Here is a 22,504-nt window from a genome sequence, read left to right as displayed (position 1 = left end):
AACAAAAGGACCTTAGTAATAGAAGAGTCTATTCATGTAGTTTTTAATGAAATTTCTGATTTAAAGAAAAATGATTTTGATGATGATCTTGGTTTTGATAATCTAAATTTAAACGAACCCCCTCATCAAAATAGCCATTTGAATGCATCTTCTTCCGAAATTTCTTTACCCAAAGAATGGAAGTATGTAGATGCTCATCCAAAGGAGCTAATTATAGGAGATACAACAAAAGGGGTTCAAACTCGTTCTTCTTTCAAGAATTTTTGTGCTAACGCCGCTTTCCTTTCTCAAATTGAACCTAAATGCATTGACGAAGCCTTAAAAGATGATTTTTGGGTCATTGCAATGCAAGAAGAATTTCACCAATTTGAGAGGAATGAGGTATGGAAGCTTATTCCTAGACCAAGTGACCACTCAGTCATAGGTACTAAGTGGGTCTTTAGAAACAAGCAAGACGAAAATGGTATCGTGGTTAGAAACAAGGCTAGATTAGTGGCCAAAGGTTTCAACCAAGAAGAAGGTATCGATTACGAAGAAACCTTCGCTCCCGTGGCTCGATTAGAAGCCATAAGGATGCTCCTTGCCTATGCTAGTAGTAATAATTTTAAACTATTTCAAATGGATGTCAAAAGTGCTTTCTTGAATGGTTTTATTTCCGAAGAAGTATATGTCGAACAACCTCCCGGATTTGAAAATTCTCTTCTTCCTAATCATGTATTCAAATTGACTAAAGCTCTCTATGGCTTGAAACAAGCTCCTAGAGCTTGGTATGAAAGGCTTAGTTCCTTTCTTATTTTAAATAATTTTACCAAAGGCAAGGTTGATACTACATTGTTTATTAAACATTTTGAAAATAATTTTCTTATTATGTAAATTTATGTTGGCGATATTATTTTTGGCTCTTCGGATGAATCACTGTGTGAATCATTTGCCAAATGTATGAGTCATGAATTTGAAATGAGTTTAATGGGTGAATTAACCTTCTTTTTAGGATTACAAATCAAACAACTTAGTGATGGTATATTTCTTAACCAATCCAAATATACATTAGAATTGTTAAAACGTTTTAACATGGATAATTCAAAAGCAATAAACACCCCTATGAGTACTGCGACTAAGTTAGATATGGATGAAAATAGTGAAAATTTCGATCAAAAAACATATAGGGGAATGATAGATAGTCTACTCTACCTCACCGCGACTAGACTAGATATTATGTTTAGTGTAGGACTTTGCGCTAGATTTCAATCTAATCCTAAATTGTCTCATTTGAAGAGTGTTAAAAGAATATTTAGGTATCTTAAAGGAACTCCAAATTTAGGATTGTGGTATCCAAAATCTGAAAAATTCGATCTAGTAGCTTATGCAGATGCCGATTTTGGCAGATGCAGGATAGATAGAAAAAGTACATCCGGAACATGCCAATTTTTAGGACATGCACTTGTTTCTTGGACTTCCAAGAAACAAAATTCAGTTGCACTATCTACGGCAAAAGTCGAATACATTGCTGCAAGTGCATGTTGTGCACAAGTCATTTGGATGAAAAATACATTAGAAGACTATGGAATTCACTTTAAAAATATTCCCATAAAATGTGATAATACTAGTGCCATATGTCTTACTAAAAATCCAATTCTGCACTCTAGAACTAAGCACATCGACGTTAGGCATCATTTCATACGCGATCATGTCCTTAACAATGATGTTGTTCTAAAATTCATTGACACAAAGCATCAATTAGCAGATATATTTACAAAAGCTTTGAACGAACATCAATTTGAATTCATTAGAAGGGAATTAGGCATGTTAAATTGTCCCTAAAATGAGCTTCACGAAAAATGACTCGTCCTTTTCCTTCCTTCTTCTTCAATTCAAAATGATCCATTAAAGTATAACTTATAATCTTGAGGGAAGAAGCTAAACAAAAGGGAGGAAGAAAAATTTTTTTTCTATTCCTCCGCGGGATGCCAGCGGTGGCACCGCCTGGCGCTCGGGCGCCAGGCGATGACACTGACCGAGCGACCCTTTTAACCCGAGGGGTTAGGGCCGGCGGTGACACCGCCCCCAACCCGAAGAAAAACCTCTCAAAAAACCCTCTCCCATTCCCTCTAACCCTCATTCTAACTCTTAGAAGCATTGGAGAAGGATTCTTGGTGGTCCAAGCTTTCCATCTCTCAACATAATTTCCACAAGGTAACACTTGAAATCCCTTTTTTCTTTTCTCTTTCTCTTGCTTATTTTTCACAATTTCATCATCATCTTGTCTAGAAAATGGCTCCTAAGAGATCAAAAGGAAAAAGGATTGAAGGAGATTCATATAACCATGACCTTTTTAGATCAAAAGAGGTAGCCCTTAGCTTTCCAAAATTTGAAACACGATGTGTCCATAAAGGAAAATACGTTGATCTGGATGAACTAGAGGACTTAGATCCCATTAGGTGGTTTGCACACCTAGAAGCTCTACCTCTACTACAAATAGAGGAACCAATCTATTCACGGTTAGTGAGATTGTTCTATGCCAACCTATATGAAGACAATGATAGCCTAAGCACTTACCTTCTAGGAACACCCATTAGAATATTTGACAGCACCATTTGTGAGCTAATTGGCATAACTGAAAAAGATAGGGGATGCTATTTTAAAGGAAAATGGGACGTCAAAACAATAGGAGCAACCTATACCGAAGCCGTAGAAACAATTTTTGCAAATCCAAACCTTGACTTCCTACCTAAGAGTTGTGAACACTTACTGCCTTTCAACTCTAAAATCCTTCATCACATTATCACAAGCATCATATTCCCAAAACAATTTCATCTTGACGAAACAAGTCAAATAGAGATAAGTACCATGTATTGGATTATGACCGGTCAGCATAATTGTTTTGGGTACTCAATTCGGCAACACATGTAGGATATTATGGCTAAAGATACTATATTGCCATATGGGAGGTTAATCACTAGATTTCTTTATGCCTATGACATTTGCATCCCACCCGATGAAGAATCTATTCAAAATGATTGATATAACATAATAAATAAAAACCTACTGAAAAGACTTAGGTGCACTTTTAGCAATGGCATATGGGTTAGGCAGCCTAGAAGGACTGATCCAATTCCTCCACCAATAGAACACCCCGAAACACCAATTCTTATGGGAAATGAATTTCCTCCTCCTAGTTCCTTTGGCGCAGCACCTTCAGCTCATATTTCCTCCTCTGAAGATATCATTATGGCGGAATTGTCTCAGATCAAATCACAGCAAGAACAAATTCAGAATCAACAAGTTGAAATTTTGAAGACACTATGACAGATGAATGAAAAAATAGATATCATGTATCAGCACTGTGGATTACCTCCTAAGGATTAAATTGATGTATCTTTTTATTCTGTTCTGTTTGCTTTTAACAACAAGTTCAAGTTTGTCATCGTTTGAACGAAAACTGATCCTTCCTTTTAGATAACTACTGTTTTAATCTGCATAAATGATGATGTCTTTTGGATAAACTATTTCTGGCAAATTTGAATGATTAACTTTGTTAAATGCTAAACCTTTTTTCTATGATCATCAATTAGCTGACTTGTCTCTTTTTGTTGATGACAAAGGGGGAGAAGTGATGACTAAGTGATGACTTACATCATAACGATAGCATGACTTATATAAATTTCAAAAACTTGTGTGATATGAATGTCTTATATGCCTTGCAAATCATTGAAAATATCACAAGATTGATTATATTGAAAGCATGCCTTACATCTATATCATGAAATTTATATGGAAAATCTTTATCTTCTGTCATAGCAAAATTCGTCCCTTATCATTTAACTTATGATTTTCATCGAAGTTTCGTACTTACTATTGTTTAATGAGGATAACGATAAGCTCTATGATTAGAACTTATCGGGTTATGCTTGAATCCAATGGGATGGAATTCAAGTGTTTTTTTTTTATCTTCTCATAATATGGCATATAGATAGGGGGAGTTATGTTTAACTCCGTCATCAATTGATTGTCATCATCAAAAAAGGGGAGATTGTTGAATCTCGGATTTTGATGATATAATCAATTGGTGGGTTAATTGATCTAATCCATATTATTGAGTTAAGTGTGCAGGATTAACTACGATAACCAGAAAATATAAAGCAAGGATTCCGGAGTCAAGTTCGATGGAAGTTTAAGAGTCCGAAGAATCGTCGGAGATGCTGCCAGAACCAACCGAGAAGAAATCGGGAACCTGTCGGAATTTTTGGAAGTTCGTCGAAGAGATTATCGGAGGTTCACGGAGATCACCGAGAAGGCTCGGCTACTCGTTAAAGTCATCACAAGTTCGGGAGCTTGATGGGAGTCCGTCGGAAGAAGTTCGTCGGAAAGCTCGCCGGAACAAGACTCGACGTTCGCGGTAGAAAACTTGTTTAGGATGTGTTTTGTTATGTAGTTCACTTGTAATTAGGATTAGGATTAAGAGATAATCCTATGTCCTGGTTAGGGGCCAACTAGGCCCAAAGTCCGATTTGGTTTGGGCTAAAATCAAGCCAAATCAGCGAACCGGAGAGCCAGGCGGTGGCACCGCCTGGCTGGGCGGTGACACCTCCTTGGCTGGGCGGTTGCATCGTCCAGCACCCGAGCACTGGGCGGTGGCACCTCCAGCATTCGGGAACCCTAAGAAAATTCAAATTTTGGAGCCCAAAATTTGAATCCTCTTGAGGCTTATAAATACCCCTCAATTCTCAGCTGAGAGTACAACTTTTGAGAAGCATTTGATTGAGAGAAAAGTCTTAGAAAGTCTTAGCAAGTCTTGGTTTCAATTTGCTAGAGAGTTCTCCTCCTTCTTTCTTATTGAAAATTTGTAAGAGGTTGAACTGCTTGTAAAAGGTTGTAAGAAGGGTGTTTACCCTTCCATTTCAAGAGATTTGCTAGTGGAAGGTGGGAGCCTCATCGAAGAGGAGCCTCGCAAGTGGATATAGGTCATTTGACCGAACCACTCTAAAATCGGCGTAATCTCTGGTTTGCATTTTAATATTGCCATTTACATTACTGCAAATCTTCTTACTGCTTTAGTTCCTTATTACCCTTGCTGCGCAACTTCAAGAATACGCCTTCAAGTTAAGCTTTTCAAGTTCCGTTCTTATCGTACGAAAGATTTTTCTAAAACCGAAGTTTTAATCCGCTGCACTAATTCACCCCCCCCCTCTTAGTGCCGCTCCGATCCTAACAGTTGGCATATTTGCTTTTCTTGAGATAGGCACGATAGCACATTTTTCATTTTTTTAAGATTTCAAGCTAACAATTCTCGGTGATGTTCAAGATAGCAATTTCTTCTCTTTTGAGAAGTGTAATTTTTGCTTTCTTCTTGAATTGTGCAAGCTAGCTATCTCCCCCATAGTTATTGTCAAAAAGAAGGGAAGACCCTTTCTAAAGAAGGGAAGTGTTAAGACCCTAAAGTCTTATCGTGGCTCTGATACCAAATGATAAGACCCTAAAGGTCTTAACGTCGCTCTGATACTAAATGATAAAACCCTAAAGTCTTATCATAAAAAAGAAGAAGAGAAAGGGATGATCACTTCGAGGGGATCGGCCTCCTTGATCGCTTCGAGGAGATCGGCCCTCCTTGATCGCTTCGAGAGGATCGGCCTCCTAGGGTTTGTCAAAAGACAGAATAGTATTTTTCATAGATAACTGAAAAGAAGTAGTTATATCCCTATTTATAGAGTTCCACCTAGAATCCATCAAGACTTGAACTCTAATAATAAATAAATATTAAATAAACCTCTACTTGACTCTAATTGAACCAAATCGACTCAATAAACAACTGGACTAAATACACTCAATAAACATTATTTAAAGCTCAGAAAAAGGGTTCTAATAGTTCCTCCCTCTTCAAATCAGCCTTGTCCTCAAGGTTGAGCAGCATCAATCTTGGGGAGCTTCTCTTTCAGTACTTCAATCATAAGCTATCTGCAACACATCACAACCCGTTGATCAAGTAAGTATGGTCTCCACTTTTTGATAGTATAAGCAACAGGTCGATCTTTTAGTGTAGTAATCATTGCAAGAAACTCTTAGCCTTTGCTATCACAAGTTAAAATCTGTCCATCAGTACTCTTTACTTCGAATCTGTCACGGCCTTCAATGCGGTAAGCTAATTGGGCTGCAACTTTCCTGTCCATAAAATTATTAGTGCTGCACGTATCAATCAACATAGTGACAGGCTGATGCTTCAAAGTTCCTTTGATTTTCATAGTTTGTGGGTTAGCATAGCTAGCCAATGCATGCACTGTATGTGTGATGGCTTCAATATCTTCATCAGTTTTCACACCTTCATAATCGGAGTCCAACTCTTCTGCTTTTAGTTCCTCTCCAATTGGCTCAATCATCATATGTTGCCCTTGTTTACATTGGTGCTTCATACTCCACTTTTCATCATAGTGCAAACACTTTGCTAATCTTTCATTGAGTTCTTCTTTGGTTAGTCTTTGGTGTTAAGGCTTTCGTTGGTAATAGATGGGGCCAGTGGCTTACTAATCATCCGGTTGTTGTCACTTCTGTTTCCATGATTTTCCCTGTTGATTTTTTTCTCATATAGATGTGCGAATGAGATCGCAGCTATCATAGTGCAGGGTTTGTTGAATCTCGGATTTTGATGATGAAACTAATTGATTGTGTTTAAATGTTTGACTACATTTTGAGTGATACAGGTCTACTCGATCAGGATTAGACAATTAACGCAGGAGGAATTGACGTTGCGTCGGAGGAGATCACGTCAGGATATTGGATGGCAGAAGGCTTCGGGCGTCGGGCATCGGGCCAAGGAGAGCGAAATTGCGCCAAGGATATTGGGGTTGCGGAGGTCAACCGCCGATTGGGCAACAAGCAGCAAGAGAGGACGATGCACCGGAGAATCGGACGAAGCGCCAACCAATGACGTGCCGGGCAACAGAATGTCAATTTGCGTTATAATAATTGTCTAGATCGGAGTAGAGTGTTTGCTTGTGTGTGCAGGATTAACTATGATAACGACAAAGACATAAAGCAAAACAAAGTGCCGGAGTCGAGCGCGAAGGATTCGTTGGGAGTTCGAGAGTTCGACGGAAGTCCGAAGGTTCGTCGGGAATGCTGTCGGAACTAACTGAGAATGAGTAGGGAGCTTGCCGAAGGGTTTTTCGGAAGCTCGCCGGAAGGTTCGTTGGAAGTTCACGGAGCTCGCCGAGAAAGATCGGAGCTTGCCGAAGAAGCTCATCGGAACTCGCCAAGATCAAATCGTGAAGTCTAGGAGCTTGCCGGGAGTCCGCAGAATGGTTTCCGAGAGTTTATCGGAAGACCGCCGGAAGTTCGCCAGAAGCTCGTTGGAAGAAGTCTTGACTTACGGACTTTGTAATAGCTTAGAAAATGTCTTTAAATTCGTAGTTAGCATGTTAATTAGGGTTAGGATTAGGTGTTAATCCTATAACCCAAGTAGGGGCCAATTGGACCCGAGTTCGGACTGGTTTGGGCCATGTTTGGAGCCCAACCAGTGAGCTGATTTAGCCTAGGCGGTGGCACCGCCTGGGCTGGGCGGTGGCACCGCCCAGCACCCGAGAGCTGGGCGGTGACACCTCCTGGCTGGGCGGTGGCACCGCCCAGCACCCGAGCGCTGGGCGGTGGCACCGCTTGGCTGGGCGGTGGCACCTCCAACAGCGGGAACCCAAAGAGAATTCAAATTTTGAAGCCCAAATTTGAATCCTCTTGAGTCCTATAAATACCCCTCAAATCTCAGCTGAGAGAACAACTTTTTGAGCAGCAAGTGTTTGAGAGAAAGGCCTTAGAAAAGTGTTAGCTTGTCTTGTTTTCAATTTGCTAGTGTTCACCTCCTTCTTTCTTGCTGAAAATCTGTAAGAGAGTGAACCACTTGTAAAAGTTGTAAGAGGGGTATTCACCCTTCACTTTCAAGAGATTTGCTAGTGGAAGGTGGGAGCCTCATCGAAGAGGGGCCTCGCAAGTGGATGTAGGTCATTTGACCGAACCACTCTAAATCGGCGTAATCTCTGGTTTGCATTTCATTATTGTCATTTACATTACTGCAAATCTTCTTACTGCTTTAGTTCCTTATTACCCTTGCTGCGCAACTTTAAGAATATGCTTTCAAGTTAAACTTTTCACGTTCCATTCTTATCGTACGAAAAATTTGTCGAAATCAACGTTTTAATCCGCTGCACTAATTCACCCCCCCCTCTTAGTGCCGCTTTGATCCTAACAATTGGTATCAGAGCCACGTTTTTCTACCTTGGTTTAACACCCAAATAGAAATGGCTCTTTACGGCTTTCAAGAGGGTCACTCTCTCATTTGTCCTCCCTTTTTCAATGGGACGGACTACATTTATTGGAAAACTCGAATGAGAGTTTTCTTACTTTCTTTGGATTTGAATTTATGGCACATAGTCGAAAATGGATTTGAAATGTCTTCTCTCCCAATGAATCGTTGGAATGATTTGGAGAAGAAGATGTTTTCTCTAAATGCAAAGGCTATGAATGCCTTATATTATGCACTTGACAAAAATGAATTTAATCGTGTTTCGATGTGTGACTCGGCTTTTGATATTTGGAGAACTCTAGAGGTTACTCATGAAGGCACTAGTCGAGTGAAAGAGTCCAAAATTAATATTCTTGTGCATTCTTACGAACTTTTCCGGATGAAACCAAGTGAGTCCATCGGAGACATGTACACCCGGTTCACGGATGTCATCAATGGACTCAAAGCTCTTGGTAAAAGTTTTTCTAATTTTGAACTAGTCACTAAAATCTTAAGATCCCTTCCAAAAAGTTGGGATCCAAAAGTTACGGCCATTCAAGAGGCCAAGGACCTTAAAACATTCCCTCTCGAAGAACTTATTGGGTCTCTAATGACCTACGAAATGAACAATGTGACAAAAAAGAAACTCGAGAACAACCTTCCAAATGATAGGAAGGATTTGGGACATAGAACGCATGAATACCACTCGAGCATAAGCTCAAGTGATGGTGAAATTAAACTACAAATGAAACAAAAATTAAAAAGCAAAAAGAATGGAACTACTTGCTTTGAACGCAAGAAGAATAAAAGTTGGGATGAATTGAGCTCTTCCGAAGACGAGGAGAAAATCAAGAAAGGCGAGGTGGCAAACTATGCCTCACCCTCTTACAACAATGAGGTAATCAAAATCCCACTAATTTATTTCGATATTACATAATACTTTCTTGAGTTATTTTTAATTTAGTTTAGGATTAATTTTCTTGAAAATTGCATGTGTTATGTTAATGCAGTAAAATGTTAGATATAAATCTAATGCTTATACACCTAGCAAGATTAATCTTATATATGTGATTGAGAAGCAAGAATTTGTATTTTGACGATTTCCATATTGATTTTCAATGACGATGCATGACTTTTGAATGGAAGGCTTGATGATTTTTTTTTAACCTTGTCTTTGGTTTTCAAACATGATGTATGGTTTTGACATATGAACAAAATTTGAGGATGCTAAGATAAAGTTAATCATATAAATTAAAACTAAAGAGGTTTTAGTTATCTATAAGAATCATTTAAAATTATGTTCAATAAAAATACAAAATGATGGAATGAAAATATTAAATGTTTTAATACCATTTTATGCATGAGATTTTAAAAGTTATACATAATGATCTTGATGGTTGTTATGAAGAAATTTGTTTTTCGATCCTAAATGATTGATGATATATATATATTTTTTGGCACAAAAAGGACAAAGGCATACTTATATGAAACAACTAAATAGATAAAAGTATTTTTCTTGAAAATTCTTGGTTTGATGAATCTATTTTATCATCTTTTTATGAATATCTTGAAAATGATTTTGATTTGATGATTTGAATTTGAATGAGCTTTATCTTGATTTTTCGAGATTTATAACTTGAGATTTACTCTATAAAAATCAAGATCTTGTATCCTCAATGTTCCTTTTTAGCATCTATTATCCAAATGAATTATGATTGGTATCATTGCTATATTTCTTCTTATCGTGCACTAAAGAGAAAATTTTTCTAAATGAATCGTGATATTTCGGAACCACAATTCTTTTTATGATTCATAATGAATTGAGAAATTTTATATGCTTGAATTAATATCTTATTCTAAGATTGAATGAATTTTATCTATATCATGATCTCCTAAGATTTTTTCTTGATTATTTAAGAGGAGATTTTTCAAAACAAAACGTGTCTTATATTATTATCTTTTCATGATATGATTTTCATGCAATTCCTTGTACTCATGAAATATTTATCTCATCACCCAATAACTCTTCTTGATATTCCTTATGTGATGAAACAAAATAATGCATGAAATTCAAATAAGAAGTTAATGATCATGCATGATAGGATGTAATGAATTTTGACATTTAGATACTATCATTTAAATAGCTATGATCATGTTGCCAAAATGATTTATCATGAATGCTTGAATATCATGTATGATATGCCGATATTGATGATTGATTTATTTGTATCATGCATGAAAAATAAAAGATATAGTTTTGAAATTGTGCATGTTCGAATTTGAAAATATGATGATGCATAATGATTAAATTGTGCAATGAAAATATTAAACATTTTGAAACCATGTTTTAGTGTCATGCATAATGATCATGCTTAATAAATTTCGAAATGATGGATGATGAATCTTTTACGATTTATGGATCATTGATTTTTACCATAATGAAAGTACCTTATTGATTTTTGTTGTAATAAATCTTACTCTTTCGGTTTTAAACATGATAAATGTTTTTATTTGGTATAAATGAAACAAAATCATATGTTTTGAAATAATCGAAAAGAGGATAACATTCTTGAAAATTATTTTGCTCAATCTTATTGATTTTGATGAATCCATTTGTATCATCTTTGTGAATCTCTTGGATTTTGATAATGATTTTGATGATTTAAATTTGAATAATTTTTTATTGAAATCATAATCTTGATCTCTTGAAATTCATAACATGAAATCCTTTATGAATCAACATTTTCTTTTCTATTTAAAAGGAGATTTGTCGAAATGTTTCATAGTCTTTTAGTATTCATAATCTTGACAATTATGTTTTGAAACTTTATGTAAACCAAGAATGTTCATCATGATTCTCTCTTTGCATATTTAAAGAGGAGAATTTTCTAGATGGTTCATGATTTTGATGATTGAATATTTGATATGCATTAATTGAGATCTTGCTCTCCTACCACTCTTTTTGCTATTCACCAAAAGGAAGACTAATTCTAATAAACCATGATATGCTATATGAATTTTATTGTATTCATGAAGTAAGATCTCATCACTAATTTTTGTTTATATTCCTTCATGTGATGATATGAATGTATGAAACACTTATGATATGATTTTTTATACAATTCCATGTATTCGTGAAATATTAATCTCATCACCCAATTAATTCCTCTTGATACTCCTAATGTGATGAAGTGAAATTATGCATGAAATACAAATGGGGATAAGTTTTTGGTAGGATATAATTTGACAAATTGATACCATCATGATATGAAACATTTATGATTTGCAATGATATATGCAATACTTGTGCTTTCTAATTATGATGTGATGTATTACATATGATGTAAATCATGATTTAAAATACTATGAGTTGTCGCTAAAATGATGTATTATAAATATTGATTTAATGTTTTGTATCATGAATACTCTAAATGATGAATATTTGGTATCATGATCAAAATGTTGACAAATAGTTAAAAATTTTAGTATCATGTATGATATCCTTATAATGTTGATCGATTTATTCAATATCATGCATGAATGAATATAAGGTTTTTGAAAATGTGCATATTCTAATTTGAAAATATGATGATGCACAATTAAGATTGATACTTACCTTTGTCATAATTGATGTAATGGGTCTTCCCTTCTTTTTGACAATGACAAAGGGGGAGATAGCTTGCTTGCACAAGTCAAGAAGATGCAAAAACTTGATTGCTTGCTTGCCTATCTTAAGTAGCAAAGATTGCTAACTTGCTTATTTCAAGAAGCAAAAGTTGTCTTCTTGAACATCATTATCTTGCCCATCTCAGGAAGCAAGACTTGCAACCTGCACATTGCAATAGGAAGTAAGAATCGATAGCTTACACACTTCAACAAGAAAGCTATCTTGTATTTGCTTTTGAAATTTTTACTAGCTTGTATGTTACAAAACTTGCTCACTTTTTCAAATACTTTGCTAGCTTGCACTTTGTAAAGGAAGCAAAAATAACACTTCTCAAAAGAAAAGAAAAACTTACTGTCTTGAACATCTTTAATATGCTAGCTAGCATGATGTACAATTTGCTATTTTGAATATTACAAAGAAATACTATCATGCACATTGCAAAGAAAAGCAAAGTGCAATCTTGCACAAGAAGCAAGTGTTGAATTGCCATGATTGAACTTAAGAATCTTGCTATACTTTTGTGCTTATATGTTGTGATGAAAATCTAGCTTTATGTTGCAAAAACTTGCATATCTTTTAAAATAGCTAGAGCTACTTCTCCTTTTTGTTGATGACATAGGGGGAGAAGTATATTGATGACTTCATGAATTGAATTAAATATTTTATATATTTGCATGATAGTTTAAATGTTTTTCATAACATGTGATGAATGTTACTTGGATTTGGGATAATCCAAGTGTTCTATCAATGGCATATTGATAGGGGGAGTTTAGTTAAACTCCGGGGAGTTAAGGATAACTCCAGTAGTCATGAATTAGTTGTCATCATCAAAAAGGGGGAGATTGTTAAATCTCGAATTTTGATGATGAAACTAATTGATTGTGTTTAAATGTTTGACTACATTTTGAGTGATACAGGTCTACTCGATCAGGATTAGACAATTAACGCAGGAGGAATTGACGTTGCGTCGGAGGAGATCACGTCAGGATATTGGATGGTAGAAGGCTTCGGGCATCGGGCATCGGGCCAAGGAGAGCGAAATTGCGCCAAGGATATCGGGGTTGCGGAGGTCAACCGCCGATTGGGCAACAAGCCGCAAGAGAGGACGATGCACCGAAGAATCGGACGAAGCGCCAACCAATGACGTGCCGGGCAACAGAATGTCAATTTGCGTTATAATAATTGTCTAGATCGGAGTATAGTGTTTGCTTGTGTGTGCAGGATTAACTACGATAACGACAAAGACATAAAGCAAAACAAAGTGCTGGAGTCAAGAGCGAAGGATTCGTTGGGAGTTCGAGAGTTCGACGGAAGTCCGAAGGTTCGTCGAGAATGCTGTCGGAACTAACCGAGAATGAGTAGGGAGCTCGCCGAAGGGTTTTTCGGAAGCTCGCCGGAAGGTTCGTTGGAAGTTCGCGGAGCTCGCCGAGAAAGATCAGAGCTTGCCGAAGAAGCTCATCGGAACTCGCCAAGATCAAATCGTGAAGTCTAGGAGCTTGCCGGGAGTCCGCAGAATGGTTTCCGAGAGTTTATCGGAAGACCGCCGGAAGTTCGCCAGAAGCTCGCCGGAAGAAGTCTTGACTTACGGACTTTGTAATAGCCTAGAAAATGTATTTAAATTCGTAGTTAGCATGTTAATTAGGGTTAGGATTAGGTGTTAATCCTATAACCCAAGTAGGGGCCAATTGGACCCGAGTTCGGACTGGTTTGGGCCAAGTTTGGAGCCCAACCAATGAGCTGATTTAGCCTAGGCGGTGGCACCGCCCAGCACCCGAGAGCTAGGCGGTGACACCTCCTGGCTAGGCGGTGGCACCGCCCAGCACCCGAGTGCTGGGCGGTGGCAACGCTTGGCTGGGCGGTGGCACCTCCAGCAGCGGGAACCCAAAGAGAATTCAAATTTTGAAGCCCAAATTTGAATCCTCTTGAGGCCTATAAATACCCCTCAAATATCAGTTGAGAGAACAACTTTTTGAGCAGCAAGTGTTTGAGAGAAAGGCCTTAGAAAAGTGTTAGCTTGTCTTGTTTTCAATTTGCTAGTGTTCACCTCCTTCTTTCTTGCTGAAAATCTGTAAGAGAGTGAACCACTTGTAAAAGTTGTAAGAGGGGTATTCACCCTTCACTTTCAAGAGATTTGCTAGTGGAAGGTGGGAGCCTCATCGAAGAGGGGCCTCGCAAGTGGATGTAGGTCATTTGACCGAACCACTCTAAATCGGCGTAATCTCTGGTTTGCATTTCATTATTGTCATTTACATTACTACAAATTTTCTTACTGCTTTAGTTCCTTATTACCCTTGCTGCGCAACTTTAAGAATACGCTTTCAAGTTAAACTTTTCAAGTTCCGTTCTTATCGTACGAAAAATTTGTCGAAATCAACGTTTTAATCCGCTGCACTAATTCACCCCCCCCTCTTAGTGTCGCTTCGATCCTAACAGGGTTGACAAGCCTTAACTTCACACCGAATCTCTGGAATAAGCCCTTCAATAAATGTATCCAGAAGTTATCGTTCCGACCAATCTCTAGCTTGATTTGATAATCTTTCAAACCTACTCTGATATTCCAACACTATAGAAGTCTGACAAATTTTGGCGAGCTGTCCATCCACCTTCATGTACGAGTAGATTGTGTCACAATCTTGGAGCCCTTTTCTAGTATTTCCAGATCTATGTAATGTAGAACTTGAGCTCCCACCTTGTTGAAATTTACTAAGGCTCCCCAGTAAGTCCTGTTTGAAATCATTAAGTACTTCTTGTAACTGGTTCTTAATTCTAATTTTCAATGCTTCCATTTGTGCTTTCACTGAGTTATCGGTGGCCATTTCGTAAGACTACAAATCTGTAATCTCAACTCCTATTTTTGGTGTTGGTCAAGGGCATCAATCACTGCCCTATTTGGTGCTGCTGTTGTGATGCAATCGGTGGCAACACTATGGGAATGAAGGGTTGCTGCGAGGATGCAGGGATGTAGCTGTGGTCGCCGCGTGGGAGGCAGCGATGCTTGTTGCGGTCGCTGCGTAGAGGGATTGCTGTTGCGGAGGGCTTGGAGGCAACGATGGTGGTGCGGCTAGGGCTCACCGCTGTGATGGCTACGATGGCATGGATAGAAGGCAGCGTTGCTCTGTTTCTGTCACACTACAAAAGGAGGCGTTGGTGAGAGGCAACGATGCTTGTTATAGTTGCTGCGTGGAGGGATCGCTGCTACTGAGGGCTGGGAGGCAGCGATGGTGGTGTGGTTGGGGGCAGCGCTGGCAAGGACTCGCTATTATGGTGGCTGCGATGGAGGAAGAGTTGCTGCCCTGTGTTTTTGTCTCTGTGTGCGATGAGAGCGCCGAGGCTGAAAGGCGACGGTTGTGACTGTGGTGACCCAAGGAAGTAATCGCCGAGCAGCCAGGTTAAGGCTACAGTGATGGCAACCAACAACTGCAGCAGCGGAGGCAGAACAAGAAGGAGGTGGCGTTGAAGTGGCCGGGGTTGAAGCTGCAGTGGTGGCAACTGGCGGCGGTGGCAAAGATGCAGAGCAAGGGGGCTGCAGCAACGGTGCAGATCAAGGGGGTTGAGGTGAAGGCTGCGGTGGCTGGCAGCAGCAGTCGTTGCTAGCCGGAGCACAGCGATGGCGGTGGAGAAGGAGGCAACGAAGGTGCAGGCTAGGCGGCGAGCGGCATCGTCGCTGGCTAGGCAGCAGTGGCGACGGTGGTGGCAACCGATGTTCGTAGTAGCAAGGGGATCCGCGACTGCGGCAGCAAGGGGACCCGCGACTACGACGGTGGTAACTACCCTGTTTCAGTCACCACGGATGCAGAGCAAGGGGGAGTAGTGGCTGGGAAGCGAGCGGGAGCAGCGGCTGGGAGGTGAGCGGTCGTCGTCGCACGGGGGAGCAGTGGTTGGAAGGCGACGGTGACAGCGCTCGAGGCGATAGCGGCGGTTGGAAACAATGGCAGAAGATGTGAGTTGCCCGTGATTGCCCTGTTTCGTTTACAAAAGATGCAGAGCAAGGGGGAGCGGCAACTGGGAGGCGAGTGGCAGTCCGGTAAGGCAGTGTCGCCGACGGACGGCTACGAGGAGCGGTCCATTGGCTGGGAAACAGCGGTCGCGACCTTCTTGCTCAGGCGAGATGGGGAAGTGAGGAGAGGAGGTTGCTGGCCGGGGCGTAGCGGTGGCGCTGGGCGCTGGGTAGGGAGTAGTGGCGGCGGTGGTCGTCGGCCGGGAAGCAGCGCCGGCAGTGGAGAAGAGGCAGTGGTGGTCGTCGCAGGGAAGCAAAGGTTCCTTCTCGGTTGAGAAGGAACAGCCTGCGGGGCTGCTGGCTTCACCCTTTCTCACAAATTTTTTTTTTTTTTTTGAATGATAGCTATGGCAACACAACGAGAACGCCAAAGATCACCGCTCTGATACCAAATGATAAGACCTTAAAGTCTTATTATAGGCTCTGATACCAAATGATAAGACCGTAAAGTCTTATCGTCGCTCTGATACCAAATGATAAGACCCTAAAGTCTTATCGTGGAAAAAAGAGGAGAAAAGGGAATGATAATGATCGCTTCAAGGGGATCGGCCCTCTTTGATCACTTCGAGGGGATCGGCCCTCCTTGATCACTTCGAGGGGATCGGCCCTCCTTGATTGCTTCGAGGGGATCGGCCTCCTAGGGTTTGTCAAAAGACAGAATAGTATTTTTCATAGATAACTGAAAAAAAGTAGTTACATCCCTATTTATAGAGTTCCACCCAGAATCCATCAAGACTTTAACTCTAATAATAAATAAATATTAAATAAACCTCTACTTGACTCTAACTGAACCAAACCGACTCAATAAACGGTTGGACTAAACAAACTCAATAAACATTATTCAAAAGATTTACCAAGAACTCTTAGATTATTGACGACATCCGTGAAACGGGTGTACATGTTGACTATAGTCTTACTTGGTTGCATTCGAAAAAGCTCAAAATCTTGCAATAAAATGTTAACTTTCGAGTATTTGACTCTACTAGTTCTCTTGTGTGTGATTTCAAGTGTTCACCAAATATCAAAAGCTGTTTTGCACGTAGAAATCCGATTGAACACATTTTTGTCCAAAGCACAAAATAAGGCAATTATAGCCTTTGCGTTTAAAGAAAAATACATTTTCTCCAAATCCGACCATTCATTCATCGGTTTAGAGGGAAGTTGAAAACCATTTTCAATAATATTCTATAAATCCAAATTTATAGAAATCAAGAAAACTCTCATTCGAGTTTTCCAATAAGTGTAGTCCAATCCATTAAACAACGGTGGACGAACAACCGATAAGCCCTCTTGAAAGCCATGAAGAACCATTTCTCTTAGGTGTAAATCTGAAATGAGAAATACCATGCTCTGATACCAATTGTTAGGATCAAGAGCACTAAGAGAGGGGGGGGGGTGAATTAGTGCAGCGGAAAACTTTCGATGATTAAAACTACATTCGTACGATAAAAGCGATTTTGGTAAGAAAGTCGATTCGTAAACCACTTTAACTTGTGATTAAGTGAGATGCAGTTAAAGCAAATGTATAAAGACAGTTTGCAGTTAAGAAAGACAACATAATGTAATAGCAAACTGGAATACGTCATTCGTACGATAAAATCGATTTCCATCTTAATGCCGATTCGAAAAATACTTAACTATGAAACACGTTCATAAATGAACAGAAGGCAGTAAGATACTGAGGAGGTTTGCAGTAAAGATAAGATGCACAAAGTAAATGCAAACCAAGATTTAGAGTGGTTCGGTCAATCTTGACCTACATCCACTTTTAGCTTCCTCCATCGACGAGGTCACCGACGTCCACTAGAGGCCTTCCTTCAATAGGTGAAGGCCAATCACCCTTTTACAGTTTCACTCATTTTGATGGGCTTAGGAGACAACCCTTACAGAATTTCTCTCCTCTCTTGAAAGCTCAAAACTTGGAAGAAAAAAGGGAGGAGAACTTCTAGCCTTTACAACAATTTTGAGCTCTAAAAATCACAGAGTAAGATTGGATTTACGGTGCTTTTAGTTGCCCTTTCATACAGGAAAGGGTGGGGTTTCTACAGGCCCCAAACTGGTTTGAATTTGGAGCTCAAAAGTGTCTTTTCCCGGATTTTCGGGGTCCTGGCGGTACTACCTCCTGATTGGGGCGATGCAACCGCTCGACAGAGCTCACCGCCTGACAAGGGCGGTTGCACCGCCCAGTCTCGCTTGGAGACTGAGCCCAGGCGGTGCAACCTCCTGACCTGGGCAGTTACACCACCCAGGTTTTCTAGGAGACCATCTCTTGGGCGGTGCCACCGCCGACCCTAGCGGTGCCATCGCTTGGCAGGAATTCTAGTCCGAATGGATTGATCCATTTGGCCCAATTTGGGTCTATCAATGGCTCAATTGCCCCCAGATTAAGTTAATAGGATCACCTCTCATTCCTAACTTAATCTACATACTAACTGCGATATTTCTTAAGACATTTACTGCAACATGTTCTACTACGTTAATCGCTTCTTCCGACGAGCTTCCGGCGAACATCCGACGAACCTTCAGTGATGCTCCGACGGACTTCCGGCAAACTTCTGGACTCGTGATGATCCACTTGGCGAGTTCCGACGAGCTTCTTTGGTAAGCTCCTGGACTTCTCGGATTTGTTCTCGTAGAACCTCCGACGATTGTCCGGACTTTCGTCGAACTCTCGAACCCCCAACATGATCATGGTCTTGACTCCAGCACAACTCTTGCTGCATGTCTTTCTTCCATCGTAGTTGATCCTACACATGTAAAATAAAACTTCGATCAAGACAATTAATCCTAATCAATTAACCAAGTTGTCCGGCATGTCATTGGTCCCTCGATGTTTCGTCCGATTCTTCGGCGCATTGTCCTCTCCTGCGGCCTATTGCCCAATCGACCAGTTGACCCCGCAACTCTGATATCCTTGGCACAATACCCGATACATCGACCAATCCACCGACCCGACGTCCAATCTTCTGACATATTCATCCAGCACAACATGATTTATTTTGCTTTAATTGTCTCATCTTGATCGAAGCATCCTACGTCACTCAAAACGCAGATTAAAACATAAACACATATCAAGTGGTTTCATCATCAAAATACGAGGTTCAACACTATTTGGGCCTTTTATTGGGCCCAACATAGTCCTTACATGGGCCCAACTGTCTCCTAATTGGGTTGGCCCAAATCCAAACCCAATTACGTACTAACTATAATTCTTAAGACATATTCTAAGCTAAACAAGTCCGTAAGTCTAGTTTCTTTCGGTGAGCTTTGGGTAATCTTTCAGCGAACTTCCGATAATCTCTCAACAATGTTCCAGCGGACTCCCGGCAAGCTCCTAGACTTCACGACGATCTTCTTGGTGAGTTCTAATGAGCTTCTCTAGCAAGCTTTGAGACTTCTCAGTTGGTTCCTACAGAACTTCTGATGAACGTTTGGACTTCCGACGAACTCTCGAACTCCCAATGAAATTATATTCTTGATTCTGGGACTTCATTTTGCTTTATACCTTGCTATCGTAGTTAATCCTACACATGTAAAAACACACTTCGATCTAGACAATTAATACTAAGCATTAATCATGTTGTCCGGCATGTCATTGGTCCCTCGACGCTTCGTCCGATTCTTCGGCGCATCATCCTCTCTTGTGGCCTATTGCCCAATCGGCCAGTTGGCTCCGCAACTCCGATATCCTTGGTGCAATATCCGCTCTTCCTAGCCCAAAGCTTTCTGTCGATACGTCGACCGATCCTTCGGCTCGACGCTCAATCTTCTAACATGTTCCACCGACCCAACATGATTCTTCCTGCTTTAATTATCTCATCCTGATCGAAGCATCCTGCATCACTCAAAACATAAATTAAATCATAAACACTCATCAATTGGTTTCATCATCAAAATTCGAGATTTAAACAATCTCTCCCCTTTTTGATGATGACAACCAATTGATGACGGAGTTAACTAAACTCCCGGAGTTTAAACAAACTCCTCCTATCAATATGCCATATTGATAGAAACTCTTGGATTAAAAAATCCAAGCAACATGTTATCATAAACTTATGCAAAAATCATACTTCTCCCCCTTTGTCATCAACAAAAAGGAGATATACCACTATCAAGTGTTTAAACATACAAGTTCAAATCATTGCATAATAAACGTCGTCTTTAGTTTTATCATCATATAAGCTAGCAATAATTTTAAAATATTTTAAAACATGCAAGCTAGCAATTTTGAAATGTTCAAGATAACAAGTTATACATCATGCAAGCTAGTAGTAATTAGAGATGTGCCAGTTTAGCATGTTTGCTTTTCTTTTGAAATATGCAAGTTGCAAGATTTTCTCCTTACAATTTGTGAGCTAGCAAATTTTACACATATGAAAGTTGGCAAAGTTTTGCATCTTTTGAGATAAGCAAGCTTTTTGCTTCTCTTTATGATGGGCAAACTAGCAACTGTTGCTTTTCTTTGTGATACGCAAGTTAGCAAATTTTGCTTCATTCTTGAATTGTGCAAGCCAGCATCTTTCTCTTTGAGATGTGCACATTAGCTTCTCCCCCTTTGTCATTGGCAAAAAGAGGGGAAGAATATAATTTTGTAGTTTTTTTCCCTTTACATCAATTTTCACATTATGAGAACAATAAATTTACATTATAAACATAATCTCATGTTTATCATTCAAGCTAGCATATATTTTTTTGTTCTCTTTTGCAATGTGCAAGCTAACAATCTCCTTTTTCTTTTACAATAATGATTCAATCATATCATGCGATATACAAATCATAAATATTTCAAATCATGATTTTTTGGTAAGTAAAAGTAAATTGATTATGTGTAAAGTTTCTACAAATAGCTTTATCTATATAAGTCATAGACAAAGCCAAGTAACTCATAGAGTGCGAATGCGATAGTTATGACTACACATACTGTAGACTATAACTACCTGTGGGTACATTATTTGGCATCATTCCCAAGATCTTTAGCTAATAGCAAAATTAAATTTGATAAAAATATCTTTTTCTCTTTGGGTGAAGTGCTCGGTTTTGAGATCATGCTCCATACAGGATCTTGAGTCTCTAATAATCTCTTTCGAGAGCTGAGCATTGTTTGTGTGTTGACGTTTAAAGATTCTATTATATCTCTCCTTCCACATCCACCAAATAGCGCATCTGAAAGTAACCTTTGCCAGTTGTGTAAGAGGCCCTTTTCTTGAGAAACATTGTATAAGGTCGCCTAGTTCTTGGTGCAAGTTTGGTTGCGGCAGTCTATTGAGTTCAAATCGCTGGAGAATCTCCTTCCATATCCATTTTGTATAATTACAAGCAAAATAGAGGTGGTCAATAGTTTCTTCTTGTTGCAAACAAAGGGAGCATCGGTTAATATGATAGATACCTCTTCTTTTCATATTGTCTATTGTAGGTAGTTTATTGAGAAGGGCCTGCCATGTACATAAGGAGTGTCTTTGTGATCCCGATCGATCCCATGTCCAACTGCTTGGGACCCACTTGTTATTTCTTTGCCTAATTTGATTTCATGCGGATGTGGCACTAAATTTGCTATTGTCATGAGGCCAAATAAGTATATCTGAAGAGTTGTTCCTGATTGGAATAGCTATGATAGTCGGCCAAAGTGATAACATTTCGGGAGAAATAGGATTAGGGAGACACTAGGTACCGTTAGCAATGAACTCGGAAACCTTCCAATCTTTGGGAGCCCCAAGATCTTTTCGTATTCTGTCGCCATATAATTGAAATATACTTTTCCCATTCACCCAAGGATCGTACCACATATTAGTACTAGTTCTAGAAGAGATTACATACGAAATGTGTTTGATTAGCCAATTCCTTGCCTTTAAAATTCCTTTCCAAGCTGTAGAGTGGTATGTTCTTGTTGAAATTTCCCAGATTGATTCCTTTGAAAGATACCTAGTAGAAACCCATTGTAACCATAAGGAACATTTGTTTTGCAAAAGATCCCACAATTGTTGTACCAGGCATGCTTGATTCCAATCTCTAGTATTTCTCAAGTTTAGCCCCCCTTCATCTTTCGGTTTGCAAATGCTATCCCAATTTACCATATGCATTGCCTTATCATTTGTGTCATTCCAGAAGAAGTTCATTAATAACCGTTCAATATCTTGGAGAAGTCCAGCAGGCAGAAGAAATGCATTACACCAATATATAGAGTAGGAGTGCAATACAGAACGGATGAGTTCGAGTCGTCTTGCTTTTGATAGAAGCCTATTTTTCCAAGAAGAAATTATATTCTTTATTTTTTGCAGGATAGGCTGACAGTGGGTTTTGTGAATGCCTATGGATATGAGCGGGAGACCCAAATAAGGAACTGGCAGGCTTCCCTCACTAACCCCCAAAGTTTGTGCAATAAAGACCTTATCCTCAACGTAAGGGCTTATATATACTTTACTTTTCGCATGATTTAACTGAAGTCCAGAAACCATACCAAAGTCATTCATAATAGTAGCCAGGTTCTTTACTGAAGTTGGATCATTTTGGAGAAAGATAAGTAAATCATCTGCAAATGTTATATGTGATATATGAATAGAGCCAGCATTGGGTACCTTAA

The sequence above is a fragment of the Musa acuminata genome, chromosome BXJ2-5 (genome assembly GCF_036884655.1).
Source record: "Musa acuminata AAA Group cultivar baxijiao chromosome BXJ2-5, Cavendish_Baxijiao_AAA, whole genome shotgun sequence".
In the NCBI taxonomy this organism is placed as follows: Eukaryota; Viridiplantae; Streptophyta; class Magnoliopsida; order Zingiberales; family Musaceae; genus Musa; species Musa acuminata.
The sequence above is the reverse complement of the archived record's forward strand: the minus strand, read 5'-3'. Positions refer to the sequence as shown.